Below are 24,873 nucleotides of genomic sequence, written 5' to 3' on the forward strand. Positions count from 1 at the left end.
ATATCAACATATCAAATTCTAAAGCTTAAATATACTAAACAGTTAAACAATTGTGTTTCAAAATTTGTCTATACATCCCACTTTTAAAGTGACCAGTGCACACTGTACATAAACACATCCCTTAGTCATAAAAAACTACTATAGAACTTTAGCAGCAGCAAAATTACAATCAAATTACAATTAATTCTACAGCAACATCATCAAAAAATTCAAACAAATTTACATAAAAATGCAACACCATCTCATAATATGTGTATGTACATATATGAAAAATATATACACACATACACACAAACACACACACACACACACACACACACACACACACACACACACATACATATATGGACATATTATCAATGAAATTTTTTCACAAATTTAACAACACCTCCTGATTTAATCCATGTGGGACCACGGTTCCAAAATTATAAATGAAAGTAGTCTCCAGCTGATTTAACTTATTAGTAAATAGAGTACCACTACCACAGATAGTTGGGCTAATACACTAAAAAACAGAGAATCAAAAGTTCCCGAATGGGCTTTAATAAAATGTTCTGCCACTGGACTGATGCCTCTATTACCCCTTCAAATATTTCCTAAATGTTCCAAAATTCTAATCTTAACTTTTCTTTTGGTCTGACCTATATACCATCTAACCTCATCACACCCACAACCCAGAATGTATATAACACCACATGATTGACAATTAAACCTTGCCTGAGAGACAGATCTGTGCCCATTGATCATAGTATTAGATACATTTCTGATTCTATGGCACACACACTGCATCTCCCACAAGGAAAAGACTCTAATGAACTATTCTCGGTCCGATTGGAAATTGGCTAGTTCAACAATTCTTTTAGGTTTAAAAATCTACCAAAGAAAAAGTCACATGTTGTGAAAATAAAGTGCTGAGTTTATCATCAGCTGTTGTCATTATCCATAAACTTGTAACCACCTGTCTGTGTCTGAAAAGGGACAAACCTAGTAACATAAAATATTTATTTTCTGTCCCCTCCTTTCTTGAAGTAAATTTAATTCTGTGTCTGAACTTACTATTCTTATGCAATTGTTCCCTGCTTTTCACATTATTCAACAATGTATTCTTTGCTTAATTAAGGATAGCTCTAGAATACCCTCTGACCCTCACTTTCATTTTCCTGCTGCTGAGCGTCTCAACTCTCTGGCGAGCAACTAATAACTGTCCCTTAGTAGAACTCTCTCTATGGTTCACCTAGCCACTGCAAAAAATCACTAATCTCGTGGACATCTTTCCTTTATTTGGCCGTTGACCCTGATGCTATCCATAAGCTCCAAAAGGACCACTTAACCCTTAGCAGAATCCTCTCTATGGTTCACCTAGCCACTACAAAGAAACACTAATCTCATGGACATCCTCCCATTATTTGGCCATCGACCCTGCTGCTATCCATAAGCTCCAAAAGGACCACTTAACCCTTAGCAGAACCCTCTCTATGGTTCGCATAGCCACTACAAAGAAACACTAATCTCGTGGACATCCTCCCTTTATTTGGCCATCGACCCTGCTTTTATCCATAAGCTCCAAAAGGACCACTTAAACTTTAGCAGAACCCTCTCTATGGTTAGCCTAGCCACTACAAAGAAACACTAATCTCGTGGACATCCTCCCTTTATTTGGCCATTAACCTTGCTGCTATCCATAAACTCTAAAAGGACCAATTAACCCTTAGCAAAACCCTCTCTATGGCTCACCTAGCCCCTACAAAGAAACATTAATCTCGTGGAAATCCTCCCTTTATTTGGCCATCGACCCTGCTGCTAGCCATAAGCTCCAAAGGACCACTTAACCCTTAGCAGAACCCTCTCTATGGTTCAACTAGCCTCTACAAAGAAACACTAAACTCGTGGACATCCTCCCTTTATTTAGCCATCGACCCTGCTGCTATCCATAAGCTCCAAAAGGACCAATTAACCCTTACTTTTGCCTAATTGTGAATGTACTAGCTAGTAAACTGGTGTAAATAAACTGCATTACCTATTTGTTCCTGACAACAAGATGCTAGCAGCTCCAACCTCCCTATATTCTCTCTTGTTCTCCTCTTCCTCACTCCTCACCCTTTACTCCTTGACCTTGATCCCCCCTTGCCTTGCACATCCCTCTGACTTTCTCTCATTTCTAAATTAGTCTCCCTCATATAGCCTTTACCTTCCTGCCATTCCACTCTCTGCATAAGGCGTGCCTCCCCCCAAAGCCTTACTGTTTGGGTTCTTCCACTCCATTGCTAGAGACTTTCTCACTTTGCACTTTTTCACTGCCTGTTACCCACAGACCTTTGGGCTCTCTCCTGTTTCCCTAAAGCCTTCCTGCCTTGATCTCTCCCTCTGCTAACTCTACTGTTTTCTTTCCAGTATCCCCTCCATCCTTCTATTCCCAGCCAGTAGCAATATCTCTCTTACTGATTGTTTCTTAGTCTTTCTGGTCCCGGGTGTTAGCCCCTCTCCATTCACCCTCGCTAGGCTTGGGCTATCTTCACTCCCCCACCCCACCCCCATTCCCACCCTCCCCCATTACAATTTCCTTTATACCATCCTGTCCCTCCCTTTCCCCCCAACCATCCAATAGCTGTTAACTTCCTGTCTTAGCTCTGACAACTGTGTATCCACTCTCCCTTCCCTTCCCCTGTAACCTGACACAACCTTTTCAATACATCACTCCTTACTCTAAACTACTTCTGTAATCAAGAACCCTATCATATTATCCCACTTCAATATAAAAATGAAACATCTTATTATTTCTATCCCATTCCTATTTCTCCTCTCATCCCAAACATTTTATCACTTCCATCACCCCTATCTAACACTACATTCAACAACCACCTACAACTCTGCAAACTTCACAACATCCTCCTTCTGCTACATTTCTCCTGCCTTATTTAACCTCCCTAGCACATGTATACACAAACTACACCACTTGCACACAATCCTTTCTAACTCTAAATCTAAAACCAAACTCTACAAACTACATTCACACTTCCTTCTACTCTCACTAACCACTACTAGCACACTGTTATCAGGAGATGTACACCCAAACCCTGGCCCAAACCCCCCTCCCAGCCACCCACATCCCTCATCCTGCAGCCCCTCCCCTCCTTCACCAAATAATTTTCAACCTCCCCTGCCCACTACAACTGGATCATCCCCCTCCAAACACCTTGGCATATACTCCCTAAATATTCAAAGCCTATCCAATAAAACCACTGACTTCCATGCCTGGATAACCCATACAACCCCTCACATCCTCACACTATCTGAAACCTGGCTTAAACCACACATCTCCAATAATGAAATTCTCCCACCAGGCTATAACATATATCATTCAGATAGATACCCCAAAAAAGGTGGTGAAGTCGCTATCGTCCATTCCAACAGCCTCAATCTATCACCACTCCCCACAACAGTCCCCAACTTCCACCCAGCAGAACTTATAATACTCAACTGCCACCTCAACCCTCACAAGAAAATAGCTATTGCTTCCATCTATATCCCTCCTGTAAGCAATCTAAACACTCTTGAAAACATACTGTCCTGGTTTTCCCATAACATAACTTATGAAACCCTCATCTTGGGAGATGTCATCTTAGACTGGTCCAAACTGAAAAATGACTCTCCCCAAAATAGTATTAACTTACACAGCTTCCATCAACTCATATCCTCCCCTACCCGACTCTATAGAAATACATCTTCTAGCTCCATAATAAACTGGATACTTACCAACTCCTCCCACCGTTACCACAACCCTACTACTCTGCCATACCAACTTTGTGATCACCTCCCCGCCTTTGTCCTCAGATTCACCACCCAACTCCCCAAACCTTATCTATATCGGGACTGACGTACACTCACCAATTTTAATCTAACGTAATTCAACTCAAATCTATCTTCCATTGACTGGTCCTTCCTAAAAAATATCCCACTATATGATGCAGTTAGCAGTTTTAATAACATCTTCCTAAATACCCTTAACTCCCTTGCTCCTTCTAGAAGGATTTGAATAAAATCCAATCATGCCCCATGGCTTTCCAAACAAACTAAGTCCCTCATGCTCAACAGAGATAAAGCCTGGAAAGCCTGGACCAAAGCCAAAGAATTATCCCTCCTTCACCACTATAAGCACCTCAGAAACCTTACTAAGAAACAAGCCAATGCAGATAAAAGTCCTTCTACAACTCTGGCCAACTTACTTACAAATCAAAGCCACAGAAATTCTGGACTACAATTAACAGAATTCTGTCCCCAGGCCATCCCTCAACACCCAGCCCCTTCCCCAACACAAGCCCTTTAGACACAGCTACCCTTCTTAACAATCACTTTATCAATACCATTCAGTCACTCATCCCATCAAAATGTAAGACTGCTCCCCTGTCTACCCCACTCAACCTACCTGACAATCCTCCTTTCTCTCTACATCCTGTCTCCACCTCCTATATAAGATCTCTTATTTATAAACTCAAACCCTGCTCTTCCTCCACAGATAATCTACCACCTACCTTCCTCAAACTAGCTGCAGACACCATAGCTGACCCAGTATCCATATTAATCAACAGATCTATACAAGAATCCACTGTCCCCACTCTCTGGAAATCCTTTTTCACCATTCCTCTGCATAAAGGTGGCAATTCTACTGACCCTTCTAACTACTGACCCATAGCCATCCTATCCCCCCTCTCTAAGATTCTTGAAAAAGGTATCCACACTCAACTACTCAACTACCTACTCCAACATAATCTCCTCACCCCCACCCAACACAGTTTTCGTCCCCACCGCAGCACAACTACTGCCCTACTATCCTTTACCCATACAATTGCTGAGGCCCTGGACAAAAATAAATTCCTATCCTGTCTCTTCCTTGACCTCTCAAAGCCTTTGATGCAGTCTCACATCCCCTACTTCTATCTAAATGTGCTAATCTTAACCTATCTACCTCCTGCCTTGCCTGGTTCTCTAGCTACTTAACTTGCAAGAAACAATCAGTAAGATGGCTCCCTTCCACTTCTCCTTTTATACCTGCCCCAACAGGAGTTCCCCAGGGCTCCATCTTGGGACCCCTCATCTTTAACATCTTTACCAATGATCTCCACACATCTAGTAAACAATCATCCCTCATCCAATATGCTGACAATTCTACCCTCATCTGTATCTCTGACAGCATCTCCAAACTTCATACTCTTACCCAACTGATCTCCTTCTCTACTGAACAGTGGCTAACCAATAACCTACTGATCCTCAACCCCAAAAAGACCAAACTGTTACTTTTTCTTCCCCACTCTCTTTATTACCGCAAATCCACCTTTAATATCACTTCCTCAAATAACACTACTATCAAACCTGAAACTCAAACTAAACTTCTAGGAGTCATCATCAATGATGACATGAAGTTTAATACACACTTACTACACAGTATAAAAAAAGGATCACCAGAAACTAGGTCTTCTATATCATAACAAAAGATACCTAACATCTAATGCTAGACTGTCCCTTGCCCAAGCTTTTCTCCTTCCCTCCCTTCTTTATGCTGCCCCTATATTTACCCATATCCAAACTACTACCTTAAACAAACTTCAACAAACATACCATAAGATAGCTAGATTTGTCACAAACTCACCATATAATGCACACCACTGGCTATCCCTTAACTCCCTACACTGGCTCGAATTTCCCCACTTATTGTAGCTATCTCATCTTCAAATGCTACACTCCCTTCTTTGCAAATCTTCATCCTACCCTGCTCTCTCTTCTCTCGTCTCAATCTATTCTCCTCCTCATACTCTTTGTATCTCTAACCAATACTACTACAAATCCACCAACCCAAGAAAACTATTGGCAAATACCTCTACAAATCTTCCATTGCCCAAGCCTGGAACAAACTTCCCAGGGACATCTGTTCCATCATTCACCCATTCCATTTCAAAGAAAAACTCAAGGCTTACCTACTAAAATCTAAAATCTGTCCATGCCAAGCCCCAACATGATAACTTTCCCCATCCCCTATGTCATTGCACCCCCCCCCTTTTTTTTCAACTGATTTGACCAAATCATGCCAGTTTTTTTTCTCCTCATATCTCTGATACCTACACTGATGAAACAAATCAGTAATGTAAATATGTAAATATGTTATTACACTGCTACCCTGCAATATAATGCAGGTATACTGCCTTTTAAATTTCTTCTTTTGATTTGTCTAACATATCTATTGTTAAATCAATTTTGTTCATATTCAGCACTGTATAACTTTTCTTTAAGTCATATCATCTGTTAGTGTAAACTGTGCTTGTAAAAGACCTACTAGTGATTGTATAACTTCTATTGTAAATTGCTGTATTTCATGGAGCTTTTCTCCTCGGGTCTCCACTGAAAATGGGTCCCAAGCGCAGTTGGACTAACCCGGTTAACAAATGTCAATAAATAAATAAATCTCTCCTCTACTTCAAACAGAGATTTCTCTTTTGAAACCATCTCAGAAGTATTCATCCATACTCTTCTAAATTCGACATAAGGCAATGACTTAATGAGATGTTCAGGGCACATGCTGGAAGCATGCAGAAAATTATTCACAGCAGTACTCTTCCTAAATGGAACATATTGAATAACTCCCATCTCATTCACAAAAAACTGGACATCCAGAAAACTAATGGTACTGAAGTCTGTGTGACAATAAAACTGTAAACCATGACTGCTAGAATACAAGTCCCCCACAAATTTCTCAAACTCAGATAAGAGGTCCCTTACATATGAAAATCAAATTGTCTGTGAATCGCCTATATAACACCACCTTCTCCTTGTAATAAATATGCCTGTACACAAACTGCTTTTCAAACTTCCTCATGTACAAAACAGCATAAGAGGGAGCAAAAGGAGCCCCCATAACAGTGCCCCTTATCTGCAAATAATATTCCTTGTTAAAACTAAAATAGTTGCGTGTTAAACAAAATTCAAGTAACTCCAAACTGTAGGCACGGTGAGGTCCTTCACCCAGTACTGATGCCACAGCTTCAAAACCCTTACCTGTTGTAATATTCATGTACAAAGAAGAGATATCCAAAGTGGCCCCAAATTTTCTTTTCTCCACACCATATTCTGCATTAGAACACAAAGCTCTTGTGTGTTCTTTATGTATGCTGGTATGGAACTCAAAATGCATTTTAAGTAAAGAGTCCTATAATACCCCCACATTTTCCAGGTAAGAACCGATGTCTGAAACAACTGGTCTCCCTGGTGGCCTGCTCACATTCTTGTGAATCTTTGGTATCGCATAAAAATATGGGTCTTGACAATTGGCAATAAACAACTTCTTAACAGGCTGTGATGAAAGGAACACCAGTCTTTCCCCTTTCTCTAATAATTCCCATAACTCAATTTTAAACCATGCAAGAGGGTTGTAAGGGAGCTTAACATAAATTCTGTTGTCACACAGAAGTTCAGTTACCATGTTCTGGTAGCCAGCTTTGTTCATAATAATCCAGTTACCACTCTTGTCTGCTCCCTAAAAAAATAATCTCCTATCTGGCCACGAAGTTTGCAAAATTCCTGGCATCAGTCCACTGGCAGAACATTTTATTCCTGCCATTTTTCAAATTAAATTGTGTACATTTCAATTTACTAAATTCTTTTTCAATGTTTTTCAACAACAATGTTTTAAACATAGCAACCAGAAGAGACAATTTAGGGGACAAAAGGGGTTTTCCACATTAGGTAAACTAGGAATCTTAAGCTGACAATAACCAGTAACAAAAGCAGTACTACATTCAATGCTTTCTTCAGTGCTGCAATTAAGTACATCATAGCCATATATAGATACATCTAACAATGAGTCATCAGAATTTTCAGATATGGAAGAAACATTTCTTTCCATGTTAAATAAAGTATCTCTAGAAAAACAGACTTTCAAATGAAGTTTATAACAGAATTTACTAGCTCCAATAAGTACATTAGCAAGAGAGGGATATTTAGTGGGAACAAACTTAGCTCCCTTTAACAACACACCAATAACTGTCAGAAAGTGCTAAATTAACAATTTTTAAACAATCAACATTACTACTTTGAATTTCACTAGGTCCATTATCAATAATTTGTAAAGATACATGTTGCAAATTTCCAAAAAATAACATTTCCCTTTCTTTTTCTGTTTGCTGCCTGTATTCCCATTGATGCTTCTGTGTTGAAAACCCTGAGAGCCCTGCGATGAACCAGATTGGTTCTCCTGACCAGCTGACCCTGCTTTAGGCAGCATCTCAAAAGAGATGTTCTTTTTTGACAAAGATTCAGCTGAAGAATATGGAGAATCATGACTAGATAACAAAAAAATATTCTTTCTATTTTACAACCTTCCCTTACGAGGGAAACAGTGAACTGAATACACAGAACCAATGGTAAAGTCATGGATGTCCCTTTCTAGCTTTTTATTCTTTCTGTCAATCATTTAACTTCCACTTTATTTAGTTTTTGTTTAATGTCACCAAATTTTGTGATAAAAGAGGGCACAAAAATTTGTTGCTTTAGTGAGCTCTTTGGGCTGGTAATCTCTTACTGAACTTGTTTTAAAGCATGCAAGTTCCTTTTCACTAGGATTTTTAACCAGCCCAAAGTACATTGCAATGAAACCTCATGCCATTCTAGCAATAAATCTTGTTCTGCCTCTGTAAACCCTCCAGCTGGAAGTCGGTCTATACGTAGACCTCTGGGAGTTATATTTGAAGCCAAACATTTTTCTAGCAGTTTAATGTCATAAAAAATATTAATTTATTTTACCATCAGTCTCTCCAGTTGTTCAAACTTCACTGACTGGTCATTATAACCTGCAGAGCTCCATGGATCAGCTCCAGTCAACCGGGATTCTCTCTCCTTAAGTAGTTCCATGAATAAGGTATTTGTTGCAGCTTCCATAATAACACCAGTCACCAAAAGAACTGGTAATGCCAACAGTGCCACACTATAAACACTTATCAAAACCAAAGAAAAAACACAAAAACCTAATGAATCCAAAAGGCATACACAGATTTGGAGTACCAAACAACTTTAATCCTGGTACCTTGACATTTCGCCTTCAAGGGATATCAACATATCAAATGTTTGATTTATTAGGTGATTTAACTTTGCAGACATGTACTGGGAGCATAAATTTTATGACCTGGCACATTTTTTATGTGGCTTAACACACTGATAAAATTAAGTTTTACAATGTTTTATTCAAACCTATGCATAAGGGACAAACCATTTTCTTCCACAGGGGTGATTTTTCATCCTTGCCACTGTGCTTCTCAGACATACTCGTTATTTATATACACATGACACACTGAGGGTTTCACCATGTATGTGCGTGACTTGACAAGGGCCTGGTTTATACATCCCTGTGTGAATGACTATTACTGAAGTCTGAAAACCACCAAAGACCAAATAACACAATTATGATTACAGAAATATATTAGTCAGTATACTCTCATTCACAAAAATAATTCATATGAATTTAACAAAATTGAGTGTGCAACCCTTAATGAAATTGGGAGTGTCTAGTCACTTTTTATGTGAATTTTAATATAAGTTATAAATTAAATGAAGCAACATTAAAATATTTGCAATTTGTTGTAGTAGAACCCAGTATCATATGTATTGCAGCCCCAAAAGTACAACTTCTGCGACAGGAATAGTTAAAAAGCAGTTGGATATTTTCATATTCATTATTAGATTCTGTGTGTTAACTGCCAAGCAACACCACTTCAGGTGTTTGCACAATGTACTGCACAACATACTTGATAGAATGCATCTGTTTTGAAATTGCCTGCTGTCTGCTTCATCTCTGCAGATTTTCTAGACCTGCAGGTGTTGGGGAAGGTTGCTAACTGCCATGCAAAGCCTCTGAGCATGTTTGTGCAATGGAAATCAAAAGATGTAACAATGTATCTTTTTTGCAATTGAGAATGTCTACATCCCATCTGCAGGTATTCTGTTTGCTTCATGTGTGGGCCATTAGTTCAGATTTGCTCAATGGTAAGCTTAGCGCAAATGTGAAAAATAAAGCTAAGTTTTTTTTTCTATGTAAGTAGTGTTTCTTAAGTTGCATCTTTAAAAGACAAATGTGGGACTTTAACCATGATTGACAGATAGTATGTACTGTGTAACACACCATGTTTAGCAGATGTGCTACACACACATACACACACACACACACACACACACACACACACACACACACACACACACACACACGGGATTCACAGGGGTAGTTTATGCACTAGTTATCAAAGAAGTATATTACATAACATTTATTGTATTTATCCATTTCACGTGTTTGGCTAAGTCATGTACCGCACAAATACTGGTATTTAAAAAATATATAAAATAAACAGTAGTGCAAAATAAATGTTAGTACACATGAAAGATTTGTACACAAGTCTAGATATGAGTTTTCACACCAGTGCCCTACAAAACACAGTAAGGGTGTCTTATCCCTGTTTGCCACAGAAATAACTGCAGCAGGAATGAAAACCATTGTGCATACAATCAAATCAAAAGTCATCTACAGTATTAACAAGACATATGGCACTTGGACACTTGTGAGTTGTTTGTACATGTGTTAATTTCACATGTAGTGCAATGTGTGATCACACAGCCATTTATGACTATTGTTTGCAGAAATGCAGCTCTGTCCCATCTTTATATGGTGTTCATTCTTCTCTTATCTGAGCATTAATCTGAGACATGCAGTCTGTAAGGCATTTTGTATCATTCTCCTTAAAATGAGTGAGAATATTAAATGGCAATGCTATACAGTTTTCAACAAATGCAGGGGATGTTGGATATTACTAAACAGAAACTGTGGAAATGTGTGCTGCTTACTTACTTTTAAAACCTTGATATAATTACTCCTATACTTTGTAAGTCTAACCTGGCTGACAGACTCACTGGAGGCAAGGGAGTCTGAATTGCTGTTGTGTTTTCTTCTCCTAACCAGTAATCATTCACAGTTGCAATCCATTAGCAATAAACACTGAGGGAGCCTGCACTATGTTTACATCTGATACATGAGACAAAAATTTCGGGTGCAGCAATTTTAATGAGTTCACACCTCATTTGCATCTTGACCATGCTGACAGGCTTGAATCTACACTCTAAAAAGGGAACCATATAGCTAGGGTACCTGCAGGTGAGGACTCTTGTTTATGTGGATAACACAGAAAAAGATTGCTTTTACTTTGGATTTGTCTACACAGAAGACTACTGATCTTGATAAGATATGCTTGCATTTTTCAGGTATATACTATATTTTCTCACATTTCACTAGGAAATATATTGATATAGATCTAGTTATAGATATAGATTCATTAGCAAATGCTACTTTTATTTATATGTACTTATTAAAAGTTTACTGATGGAGTATTAATTTTTGTCAGAGCATTTTACTTTCTCAGATGCACAGCCTTATTAATTTTATCACAAGTGCTACTGTTACAACTATTTTTCTTTACACTCTTCTATTGTTATTTCAATGAAATGTAAATGGTCTATATTGTCAGTGACACAGAGGTGTTAGCCCTCTAGGATGGCCCATAAATACCTCTAGGGGAGTGCTGACCACAGGTAGAGGTGACTAGCAATGTCATAAAAAAGAATGTTCTGTGATACATGTGTACACATATTTGATAGCACTTATAACAACACTGATGTTTTATTCCTTTTTTTGGTACAAAAATGACATTTCCCCTGTTGTTTTGTAGGTGGGAGAGCCGAGTTCCATTTCTATGTTGGCATAACCAACATGTTTTAAGAGGTTTGATTTGGTATTGTTACTCCTTGTTTTGGATTAAACCTTGGTTAGTGTGTTGAGATGTCTCCACCCAGACCTGGGAGGCCATGGGATCATGGTCCTGGACATACTCCTGATGAGTGCTCATCCAGCAGACATCAGTTACATTTAGGTAGCACCAGTGCATCTGACCATAGGCATGCCAATGCAACTCCTGGCAGAGTTAGGTCTCGGGGTTGGGGACAATGACAATGAACTATCACTCCACCATGCACAGTTCACAACTGTCTAACATACCAGGATGTAGAGCCAGCAGAGAGCTTGGCTGTGATCTTGTAGACACTCACACACCAGTTTCACCTGGAGTCCCCATACACATCACATATAACAGTTACATGGGTCAGTCGTGAGGCTTAAAGCTCATTCTGTTTCAGTGTCTATTTGATACTTTATCCAAATGTCTGCATGTTCCTCTTACTTACTCACACATATTCACTACATTTTATGTCAGACTAGGCCTCCTGATCCCCCCACACATGCACACACAACAGCCTGTGCAAATGAAGATAACTGTGCCTTATCCTTGTTTTCTAAATTTTGGAACCAGGGATACATAGCTCTCTTGTCTGATGATCAAGGTGCATAGCTGACTTACTGTTTAGTATATCTGTTTTTGTGATTCTGTTTTGCAAATTGTACTGCTTTCTTACAGGTTTTTTAATGTGTACATCCCTGACAAAACTCTTAGACCAACAGATCTGGACCAAGCCATTTAACAGTTTGACAAAGGCCAAACCATGAGGACAATTTTTAAACTGTATGATCTTACAAACTTAGGCAGTTGATGGAATAACAGGTTTTGCATTACTATTTTTATGTTTTTTCTGAGGGATATGAAGTCCGAAACTGAAATTCATGTCATTATTTTCTAAATTTTGTCTTTAATGATTTGCCATTACAAACATATTTATTTTATTTATTTTATGTATTTAACATTTGTTTGCCAGGATAGTCTGACTGGACAACAAGTGTCTGTTTTCAGCGGAGTCATACAGAGAAAAACTCCATAAGTTTACAGAGAGAAGAAAATTTTACAAAAGCGACATTACAGAGATCTAGCATACATATTGTAGACTTTACAGCAGTTAGTATACAATAAGATGATATTACCCCTTTTGGTTGAAAATACAAATCTACAAAATATACAATGAGACTAGATAAGAGCCTGGTGGAATATTGCAAGATATTTCACAATTGTATATAAAACTTTAAATTTCCATATATACATTCAAGCAAATATACATGAAAGAGCATATATATATAAACACAAGTACATACACTCATATATAGGTTATTGCTCACACACGGATAGGTATATATAAAACCAAGACTCTTTCCACAAAGGGCAAACGTCCAGTCTGGTGGACCCCAGTCATTAACAAACTTTACAATAAGAGGAGAAAGCTATTACATGATAGAACAAAATCCATAAAAGGGAAGTTACCCCTGATCATTATTAGTAAAAAAATACGAGCACTCATAAAATCAACTAAGGCCAATTTTGAGAGAAAAATTGCCATGGATTCAAAGGACAATCATAAGGCCTTTTTCAGCTATGTTAGGAACCTGGGTGGAAATTCCCAGATATGCTCAGAATTAGTCCAAAATGATACAAAAATCACTGAACCCACAGACATTGCCAACATACTGGCAGACAGGTTCAGTGCAAACTTCACCCTCCTCCCCCCCCCCCCCAAAGGAGAGATAACTATCCCAGCGGAGTGTAGCCTCCCAGACATCTCAAATGCGCAGGTGAAAGCTGCTCTCTCTAAAGCTAAAAACACAGCATCAATGGGACCGGATGGTGTCCCCGGCTGTGTGCTACACGAGCTAAATGAGGAATTAAACCCGCACATAAGGAAGCTGTTTAATCTCAGCCTTACCACAGGATACGTGCCCAAGGAGTGGCGTACGGCAACTGTGGTCCCACTCCACAAAGGCAGTGCCTCTACGGACCCTGGTAATTACCGCCCTATAAGCTTAACAAGTCTAGTCTGCAAAGTTATGGAGAGGATCATAATGGAGGTCATAAACAAAGATATAGGGGACTTGCAGACATTGGACCCGACCCAGTTTGGCTTCGTCAAGGGCAGATCATGCCTTTTGAACTTGGTCGACTTCTTCGAAACAGTCACCAAGGCCATTGATGAGGGAAAGGCAGTCCATACAGCCTACCTTGACCTTGCAAAGGCTTTCGACACAATACCCCACTCGGGTATTGTAGAAAAACTTACCAGCTTAAATGTAAACCCATATGTCACAAGATGGGTTGCAAACTGGCTTAAGGACAGAACCCACAGGGTTAGAGTTGCTGGCGCTATGTCAGACTCCAAGCCGGTCACAAGTGGTGTCCCACAGGGCTCGGCCCTTGGCCCCCTATTGTTCGGCATCTACTTCTCAGAAGTACAGGCCAACATGGGAGGACTTTGGCTGACAAAGTTTGCTGACGACTGCAAACTGGGCGCCATAGTGGAAAGTGCATCGGACACGGATATCCTTCAGAAGAGACTCACGGAAACAGATAGCTGGTGCCAGAGCCATGGCCTGAAGTTAAACGCCAAAAAATGTATAGTCATACCCTTTGGGAAAACAAGGTAACCCCAAGCTACCATATAGGTGGCAATCCACTAAGCACAGAAGAGGTTATCAGGGACCTAGGGACCCAGGTTGACAGTGGCCTTTCTTTTGACACTCACGTTGCTAAAGGGGTTAGAAAGACCTTCTACATTGCCCACCTGATCATGAAGGGATTCACATCCAGATCTAGTGAGGTAATTGTTCCCCTGTACTCTTCACTTATCAGACCAATGATCGAGTACAATGCCCCATTCGGGATGTATCTCACCAGACATCTGCAGCAATTGAAGAGACCCCAAAAGTTCCTCACCAGAAGGATAAAGGGACTCCAAAATCTGTCATATGCTGCCAGATTGAAGAAACTCCAGCTCTATTCAATTGCATATCATCTGCTCAGAGGTGACATGTGCCTGACATACAAGGCCATGTCCAACCTGGAATTAATGGACATGCTCCACCTCAAAAAATCCAAATCCACTTAAACCACTAGAGCAAGCAACTTAAACCTTAGCACGGATATAAATAGGACATGCTGGAGGGATAGATTTATCACTCAGAGACTCCCTATGCTGTGGAATAAAATCCCGGTCCATGTGAGGCAGAGCACCTCGCTGGCTCTGTTCAAGAGAAATCTTGACCTGTGGATGGGAGATCGTAGGTTTATCCCGGGAATCATCTCTGTGTCACTGCTGGACAGAGGCACAGCATTTTTTCATATAAGGGGTGGCGTAAGCCACAAAAATTTGGGCTAGGCTTATAAATGCCTTAGGGCAGATAGCCTAGTATAAACCTATGAACCTATGAACATATATACATATATATATATATATATATATATATATATATATATATATATATATATATATATATTTAGAGTGTGTTGTTTGTATTGTCCAGGCCAGATTGGGTGTTGAAATAGTGAGTGGATGAGGCTTCAGGGGTCAATTACAGTCACATAGATGGTTGGTGAAGAGGTATGTTTTAAGTAGCCTTTTGAAGAAGGGTGTGGAGTTTTGTAGTCTGAGGTCAGTGGAAATTTTGTTCCATATTTTTGCTATTTCATGTGCAAATAATGATTGCCCAGAGTTGTTTTTGCATGTGATGGTTTCGATTAAGAGTTTGTTAGAGGACTGAAGATGTCAATTTGAACTGTAGAAGTTCAGCATGCCAGTCAGGTCAAGGGTTTTCTCAGGATAGTACAGAATTAGATGAACTAGGCTAAGTTGATGGTACCTTAATAGGTTTGGAAATTCAAGCCAGTGCAAGGCTTGTAGGGAAAGGCAGTCATGGGATCAGGATTTGGCATTGGTAGCGAATCTAATGATTTTGTTGTAACAGATGGAAAGTTTATTATGGTCAGTTTTGTAAAGATTAGTTAGAATTGCGAATGCATAAAGTAGAGTAGATAGGAGGTGGGTTCTGGCTATTACAGTTTGAGAATATGAAGCCAAGATGTGGACAGTCAGTGAAAATATGTACAATTTAAAAGTAAGGCCTATTAGCTGATAGAGGACACGTATTCACATAAGTTGGTGCTGTCACATAGGTTCATAGGTTCATGGGTGTGTACTAGGCTAATGACCCTGGAGTCTTTACAAGCCTAGCCCATAGGATTACTCTAGCATCGTGCCACCCAACATTAGTTCCCAGTGTCTCTGTCAAGTATAGTAACTGGAGTGACCCCAAGATGAATTTTCTATTTCCCATCCACTCATCAAGATTTCTTTTGAAGAAAACCAGTGAGGTGCTCTGTTTGACATGTATGGGAAGTCTATTCCATAGTATAGGCAGTCTCTGGGTTATGAACCTGTCCCTCCAGCATGTTCTGTTGATTGTGGTAATGAGGTTGAGGTCTCTGGAGCATGTGTTGTGGAGGGATTGGGATTTTTTTAGATGTAGCATTTCTAACAGAGCTGGGTCAGACATGGCTTTGTAAGTCAAGCAGAGATCACCTCTAAGTAGGGGATATGAGACAGATAATAGTTGGAGTTTTTTTAGTCTGTCCATATAGGACAGCTGTTTAAGCCCTAGGATAATCTTTGTGAGGTACTTTTATGGCCTCTCCAGTTGTTGCAAGTGTCAAGTGAGGTACATTCCAAATGAGGCATTGTACTCGATGATTGGCCTAATGAGGGAAGAGTAGAGGGAGACAATGACCTCTTTCTTCCTGGATGCAAAACCTTTAGTAATCAGATGTGTCACATAGAAGAACTTTCTGACCACAGTGGCAATGTGGTGGTCAAATGAGAGGTTGCTGTCAACCTGTGTTCCCAGATCTCTTATAATGCCTTCTGTGTTTAGTGGACTACTATTGATGTGGTAATTCATGGAAACCAAGATTTTCCCAAAGTGGATGATGATACATTTTTTGACATTGAGCTTAAGGCCATGGTTCTGACACCAGTCTTTGGTCTCAGTGAGGCCTTTCTGCAGGATGTCAACATCCCTTGGGGAGTTAATAATAGCTCTCAACTTACAATCATCTGTGAACTTTGTCAATCAGAGTCCCTTCATGTTGGCCTGGATGTCAGAGAAGTAGATACCAAATAGAAGAGGACCCAGGACCAAACCCTGTGGGACATGTGACTGATTGGCGGTTTGACTTGGAGTCAGCTACTTTCACACTTTGGGTTCCATCTGTGAGCCAGTTTGCAATCCACCTAGTGATATAGCGGTTGATGCCTAGCTTAGTGAGTTTTTCCTGAGTGGGGAATGGTATCAAAGGCCTTGGCCAGATCAAGTTAGGCTGTATGAACCACAGCTCTGATGACTGACTCAAAGAAGTCGAACAGGTTGAGCAGGCATGATCTACCCTTCACAAAACCAAACTGTGTTGGATCCAGAGTTTGGAGATTCCCTATATCATTGTTTATTAGGTCCATGATGATGCATTCCATAGCTTTGCATATCAGACTCATCAGGCTAATGGGGCGATAGTAGTCACTCATCCTTTATGGAGAGGGATGACTGTAGCAGTGTGCCATTTGGTAGGGACAAAGCCTGAGGTGAGGCTATGATTGAACAGGGCACACGTGTGGTGCCAGTTCAGTCTGTAGTTCATAGGTTCATAGGTAGGTACTAGGCTATCGGCACTGGGGCCTATACAAGCCCAGCCAAAAGGGTACCCTGGCTTTTGCCACCCAAAAAAATTATTTTCCTGTGCCACTGTCGAGCAGAGCCACAGAGGTGATCCCCAGGTTGAATTTCCTATTTCCCATCCAATCATCAAGAGTTTTCTTGAAGAGTGCTAATGAGGAGCTTTCTTTGATATAGATAGGTAGTTTATTCCAGAGTATGGGAAGTCTCTGGGACAGGAATCTATCCCTCCGGCATGTTCTGTTTATTGTGGTGGCAAGGTTTAGGTCCCTAGAGTGTGTAGCTCGGAGGGATTGGGATTTCTTTAAGTGGAGCATGTCCAACAGCTCTGGGTTTGACATAGCTTTGTATGTTAGGCAGAGATCACCTCTGAGTAGGCGATATGCGACGGAGTAAAGCTGGAGTTTTTTGAGATGGTCTGCATAGGACATCTGTTTGAGTTCATGAAGAACACAGCCAGGGATATTGTCAGCTCCCATAGAAGCTATATTCTTGGCCTTGGATAGTGCTGTTTTAACCTGTGCAGCAGTAATACTGGGTGCCTGGCAATCTATTGGTATTGTGACTGCTCCTTTAGGGGGAAGAGGGGTAAAGATGGCACTGAATCTGTTGGCCAGTACATTGGCAATATCTGTTTTTCTCGGTATAGGACGTACCATTGTTCAGTGGCTCAGAGCAAATCTGGGTATTGCCATGGAGATTCTTTACATACATATAGAAGGACTTGTGGTTGTCTTTACTATCTGCTGCAATTCCTTTTTCATCACTAGCTTTAGATTATTTGATTAGAGATCTCAACTTTTTGTGTGGCTGATAAGGGAATTTTTACAGTGTTGGAACTTCACCTTATTCCACATCAGTTTCTTCATTCAGTTGTAGAGTTTGTTTATGGTAGGGGACCACCAGATTGGCTTTCTTCTTTGGAGGAGTGCATCTTGGTTCTATTGGGTATGGTGAAATCCATGCATTTGTGTAAGTGTTTGTACAGTGCATTGGTGTATGATTCAACAGTCATGCAACTATTCTCCATTTGCATGGGTGCTCTCAAGTTAGCCACCTCTGCTTTTAGGAGCCCAAAGTTAGCTTTGGAGAAGTTTTTCATTGTGGTTACCTTTGCATGGGGGGGGGGGGAGAGGGATGTGGATCTCCAAGATGATTAGTTTGTGGTCAGATCTAACCAGAGAGGAGTTGACTATTGGTGTAGAGCAATGGTCGCCCATGATAGTAATGACCAGGTCAAGGATGTTGCTACCTCTAGTGGGGGTAAGAATGAGCTGGTTCACGGCATTGGAAATAATGAATTCCAGTAAATGTTGGGCAAGTGTATTGGTACATGAGTAGTTTTCCCAGTAAAAGGAGGGGTAGTTCAAGTCACCCAGTATGAGAATGCTAAGTTGGACCCAGTATTCTCCGGGGTGCTTAGGAATGTGGAGTGTGAGTCTTGGGACATTGTTGGGGACCTATAGCAGGCTATGACTTGAATCGCTGTCTTACCCAATGTTAGCTGCACCTGAAGTATCTCTGATGCGTTATGTTGGGCTACCAGTCTTGAGGTGTGCACTTCCTTTATGAATATGAAAAAAACACCACCTTTGGAGCTTTGGTACAAGTTCTGGGGCCAAAAGGTGTGGAATGAGTTATAGCCTGGTAGTACAGGGGGTGCTTTTTGCTGCTTTTAACCAGATCTCTGTTACAGCACAAATGTCGATGTTCTCCATTTTATGGAGTGCTTTGAGTGAGTGCATTTTGAGATTTAGACTTCTAGCATGGAGCAGCATGATGCTCAGATTGCATTTGTTTGTAGCTGTTGCGGTGGTAATTTGGTCTTTGGACCACAGGCTAAAAAAAGCACTATAGGGGTGGCAAGAGGCTTGGTCAATATCCGGAAGCCCAGGGTTGACAGATGGAGACCATCTCTGGCAAAGCATCGAGGTCTGTCAATCATGTTATCCCAGGTAGACAGATACCGAATCCCCTTGGAATGACACCAGAAACTTAGCCAATGGTTGAAATCAATCATTTTCTGCTTGTACTGTGGCATCATTCTGGGCGATGATAAGATGCTGCTCAAGGCTAATGTCATACCCGCCTGGGCTACAAAATCCATGAGCTCCTCCATGACTCTTTTCATATAGTCCAGGGAGGTACTTCTCAAGTCATTCACACCCACATGTACAATGACAGAGTACCTGTTGTTGAGGGACCTGAGTGAGTGTGTTATGTGGCAGATCCTGGCACCTGACAGGCAGCTGACTGTTGCTTTCTCATTATTCAACCTAGTGAGTGGAACATCAGTGTACCTCACTATCAAGTCACCTATGACTAGTGTGTTGAGCATGCTTTGGATGAGTAGCACACTGTTTAGGAGAGTTATGTGTCTCGTGATTAGTGTTGTGTTGGGTGGTCGAGTGCTTTTCTGCCTTGGTCTCTACTGTTTGGGTAGATTTTTATTGAGACCCTCCACAAAAGTGGCTGTGTGGTTTTTGTATTTATGTGAAGGCAGTGCTGGTGTGTGTTCTGGTGGGCTATGTGTTCCATGTGGTGTGGTGCATGGGTTGACCTTCTTCTCTTTACCAGCTATTCCTGTCTTGGCTGGAGAGTGTGTGGCTTCCACTTTAGATATATAAGTGCATTTCTTGCAAGTCTGAGTGTTGGGAGGTAAGAGGAAAGGGTTGTCAGTGTACATGAGGCAGTTGCTACATTGCCTCAGAATGTCTATGTTCACCAGGTTAATAGAAGAAAACACAGGGAACTGACCTTTAGAAATGCCCAGAGGGGTGGGCATTAATAATAAGTGTTGGAGCTGTTTCTTTGTAGAAATCTTAGTGCTGGTAGCACTTTTTGTGCTACAATAATTGGTACAATAAGTCTGGTAGAGTGCTAGACTAATAAGCTTACAAACAGTCATGGATGCAGCAAATGTGTATCTAGACTAGACTAGTTACAGGAAAGACAGCAAACAAGCTTAGAACTTTTTTTTTTACAGAAAAGCAGCTAAAACAATTCAAATGCAGTGCAAGCTAGAACACTTGAGTTATAGCAATATTAAAGCAAGTACAGTTTAAATCTTCTTGTAATTGTAAAAATCACCCACCTTATACTTACATTACCAAGTAACAGTATGCAAGGATATGCCATTCATTTGTATTCTATGAAATGTATTTTTCTGTTCCAGGTCCAGCACTTACCTTGGAAGTCCAGCAGTTGCAAATGTTTTAGTTAAGGACTGACTCTGATTCTAGAAGTATACAACCATTACATGGGTAGTAAAGGTTATGAATGTTGCCTGGCATCAGTGTTACTGTACGTATGTACATAGGATGAAGTTTTTCACCTCTTAGATGGTGAGCATTTGTGCTATCCATTGCCTCTTGGCAAGAGTGAAGCCATATTGTGCATGTTTATATCTGCCTACACCCATAGTGACTGCTGGTTCCCCCTCTGACTCTTCACCTGCGTGTGGCTGTAGTGACCTTGCCAGTGATGGTGGGATGTGTGGCCTTCCCTCTTGCAGTTCTTGCTGAAGCTGTTTTTGCAGGATAATGTTGTGAGGCATGGCAGAGACAGTGAGTATTTCAGCACATGCACTGAGATTATGCTACACGTCTCCTCTAGATGTATCTAGGCACTGGAACCATGACTTCAGCAGCCCAAACACATCATCTGCGATAGTTCTTGTTGGAGCATGTGCCTCATTATAGTGTTCTTCAGATGGAGTACCTGCATTTCTGATGGGAGTCATCAGCCATGGTTCCACTACATAAGTTGCATCCCCCAGTAAATGACCCTGTGGAATATCCCCGCAGTAAACATCTCTTACAGTTGACACTTGTGCCAGATATGTGAGTCGTGTTAACTGCCTGGGTTGCCAGCACACACACAGTCAGGATGATTACCGTAGCATTATACACAACATGGCATTTAATAGAGTGGTAGCCATTTCTTTTTATGTACAACCTTCCCTGTTCCTTGGGTGATACTTTCATTTCTACATGTGTACAGTCTATGGTACCCAGGACTTCAGGGTAGTGTGCTATGGGGTAGAACTCCTGCATAGTTCTGGCTCTGTCCTCAGGTGTATGGGGAAAATATATGTACTCACTGGCATGTTGCAGCATGGCATTCAGGAATTGATGAAGGCTCCCAGATTCTGATGCCTGTAACTCCCCCAACATGTCCCCTGTTAATCTCTGGAAGGTTCATGTAGCTACAATTCTAAGTGGTACACATCCCTTACTCTGCAGTGGGATTGGTTCCCTCAGTTTACCCTTGGTCTCAGTTGAGGATAACAGAGGTTGCAAAGTTCCTGTAGTGCCTCTATCCACCCTGTAATACTCTATAATTTCCACTTCATGCAGATTATGAAAGGTTAAACTGGGTCTAAAATGCCTTCTCCTTCATGGCCATGGACTATTAGCAGCAGCAGGAGCAGCATAGACATGGTGACATGTTCTAGTGACGTGTGACTAGTAAAAAAGCACGACACATGAAGAAGAGCAACAACAGCACCTAACATTCTTTTTGTGCAGCCTAGTTTCAGCGGCCATATTCCAATAGGTTTTGGAATTCATGAGGAAAACTAGCAGTGAGTCTACACGGTTGCTTTTTAGCTTGTTGAGTAGCTCTTCCATTTTAGCTTGGTTGATTAGCATACAAATCAGCTGCTCATGTTGTAGTTAGCATGGCACAATGTTTACCCTGTTTGCACTGCTGTATAAAGCACGTAGAGCCACTTACTGAATACAAAACTGCATGCTGCTGTGTGCACTTTGTGCCATGATGCGCACATGGTTTTAGTGGCCTGTGTATAGTTTATTGAATCTGCACCATTGTCTTTTGCAATGATGAATTTGGTTAAACACAGCAACGCAATTAATACATTAATGTACTCTGACATTCACATTTTGAATCTATGCACCAACTTCATATTACAAAAAGTATGCTTACTACATTTTAAGCAAGTACACGATATACCTTTAGCTTCTGAATTAATACATTACCAGATATATACAGTAATCAATATACCTACTATACATGCTATAAAATTTTAATGAAAAGTTTTCCCCAACTAATATCTGTAGTATTCAAAAGTAAGTATTTCAGACTCGCTTTCTCTTCAAATGCACACTTTGGTCTTTCACTAACTATATTGTCCAGATGATACCTTGTAGTTAAAATGCATAAGTTGCTATAACATATTTTTTAATAAATGAATGACAGTCATCTATGTTAATAAGAAATATAATTACTGAACGAATCATGTTATTATAAAGTTCATTATTTATTAATTAAGCTCCTTTATTTTTTATTAAAAACTTAGGAAACCTGAGCCAGAGTGTGTGTATTTTTGAGTATGGATGTGTGTAACTCTGGAATAATAACAGCTGTTTGGAGTTGCTAAAAGCATAGTTTGAGAATAATTTTACAAAGTATTAGAAAGTCCTTTTGTCAGCAAAGACAGCACTATTTGCACTGCTCTAACCTTTGCAAATGTTAGAAAATAAAGTTTGTTGTTCACTTTTTACTGAGGTTATAACTGTAATCAAACAAATTGCTTTGAATGCTAGCTGCAGATCCAAATAGTGTGTGTCATTTGGAAATGAGTGTAGAACTCAAGTTTGAAAATAAACACATAGAATGTATATGGCTATAAATAAAACCTAGTCACTGTAAGTAGGCTCCAGGAAGAAAATAAATGACAAAAAGTCCAAAACAAATGTAATGGGGACATGGCAGGTTGAAAGCAATATCATCCGTACAGCAAGAGATTTAAAACATTACAAAATGACATGAAATAAGGTACTTACTGCTGCAATTATTAAAGTTTTCAAACATTTCAAAGACCATTATTTCTCTAAGAAGTCAGTAAGCCTTTGATTTGTTAGTTGTAATAAAAAGATTGTTCTTTAGAACTAGATTAAATAATTATGGAAACTAGTAAGGAAAGTCAACACTTATAAAACACAGCTGGATTGTTAGGCAATAATTGTTCTCACTTAATTAAGCTATATCAGATCATTATTGTTTTGTTTTCACTCAACACCTCACTAAATTGTTATAGTTGTTCTCCCTTAATCAAGCAATATCAGATCATTATTGTTTTGTTTTCACTCAACACCTCGCTAAATTGTTATAGTTGTTCTGTCTTAATAAAGTAATATCAGATCATTATTGTTTTGTTTTCACTCAACACCTCACTAAATTGTTATAGTTGTTCTCCCTTAATCAAGCAATATCAGATCATTATTGTTTTGTTTTCACTTAACTCCTTGCAAATGTGTTTTATTTCTGTCCGAGGCATTATATAGATGAGGTTAGATGAAATTATACCCACATTAGCAAGTTTTTACTGTTGATGCTAAAAACAATGTTTATTTCATATTACCTTCCATGCCTCTAGCAAGTGTATCTCAATTTCATTAGGCACATGATCTCTAGGAAGGTACGTACTCTGTTTATTTTTGTTTCTATTAGCAAAGCCAAGATATGGTCAGTGTGACAGATTAAGTCCAGCCTGCTTCTCTCAGTACAGGATATGGGCTTCCTGAACAAAATGTCTAAACAGATCAACATGTTAATCAAAATAATTATTTCATATATGTGCTGTAGTTGATGGGATCATTATGAACTAAGTACAAATAAACAAGACAGAACAGAGCAATTTACATATCCATGAAATACATAAATAATGCCTCCATGTTTAATGTGTTCTAAGCCATTATAACTACATATTGCATCATCAGTGCACCTATTCTACAGTTAATGCTTCTGTGAGACATTTCATAACAGAACACTGTGTATGCTTCAAGAGGGCAGAGACTACCTCTTATCCTAGAAGTAATCCAGAAATTATTCTGAATGAAAATAATAACAATGACAGGTTTAAGATATTTTATCAAAAGGGAGATAACATCCATGCTTACATTACTGGAATTCAGAAATAAAGTTGCATACACAATTAAAGTTTTGGTCTGTGGACCCATTGACTTTAGTCTATGTTAAAATGATTCAGAACCATGGCATATAAAAGTGAAGGTGGACCACTTCAGAGCTTTCTGGCACATAGACCAAAGCAGATAATGATTATGTTCCATGTCTGATGTTAGATTTATCTAGGAAAAGTTAAAGACACTCACAACAGTAGCTTGTCTCTTGAGGGGTGTCTCCCTCTATCTCCAACACTCAAATTTTGGCCACCCAATGGCCATCTCTGTAGAAGAATGGACCAATATCATGTCAGTGTAATTCTCTACTCCATACTGGGTCATGCTCCCTAATCAGGCCCTGGTCACCTTACTTCAGTTTCTCAAAAGTCAAGTGTATTATGGTTTGAAAGGATATCCTTGAGTAGATCATAGCTC

The sequence above is a fragment of the Protopterus annectens genome, chromosome 4.part0 (assembly GCF_019279795.1).
Source record: "Protopterus annectens isolate FY-2018-M chromosome 4.part0, PAN1.0, whole genome shotgun sequence".
In the NCBI taxonomy this organism is placed as follows: Eukaryota; Metazoa; Chordata; order Ceratodontiformes; family Protopteridae; genus Protopterus; species Protopterus annectens.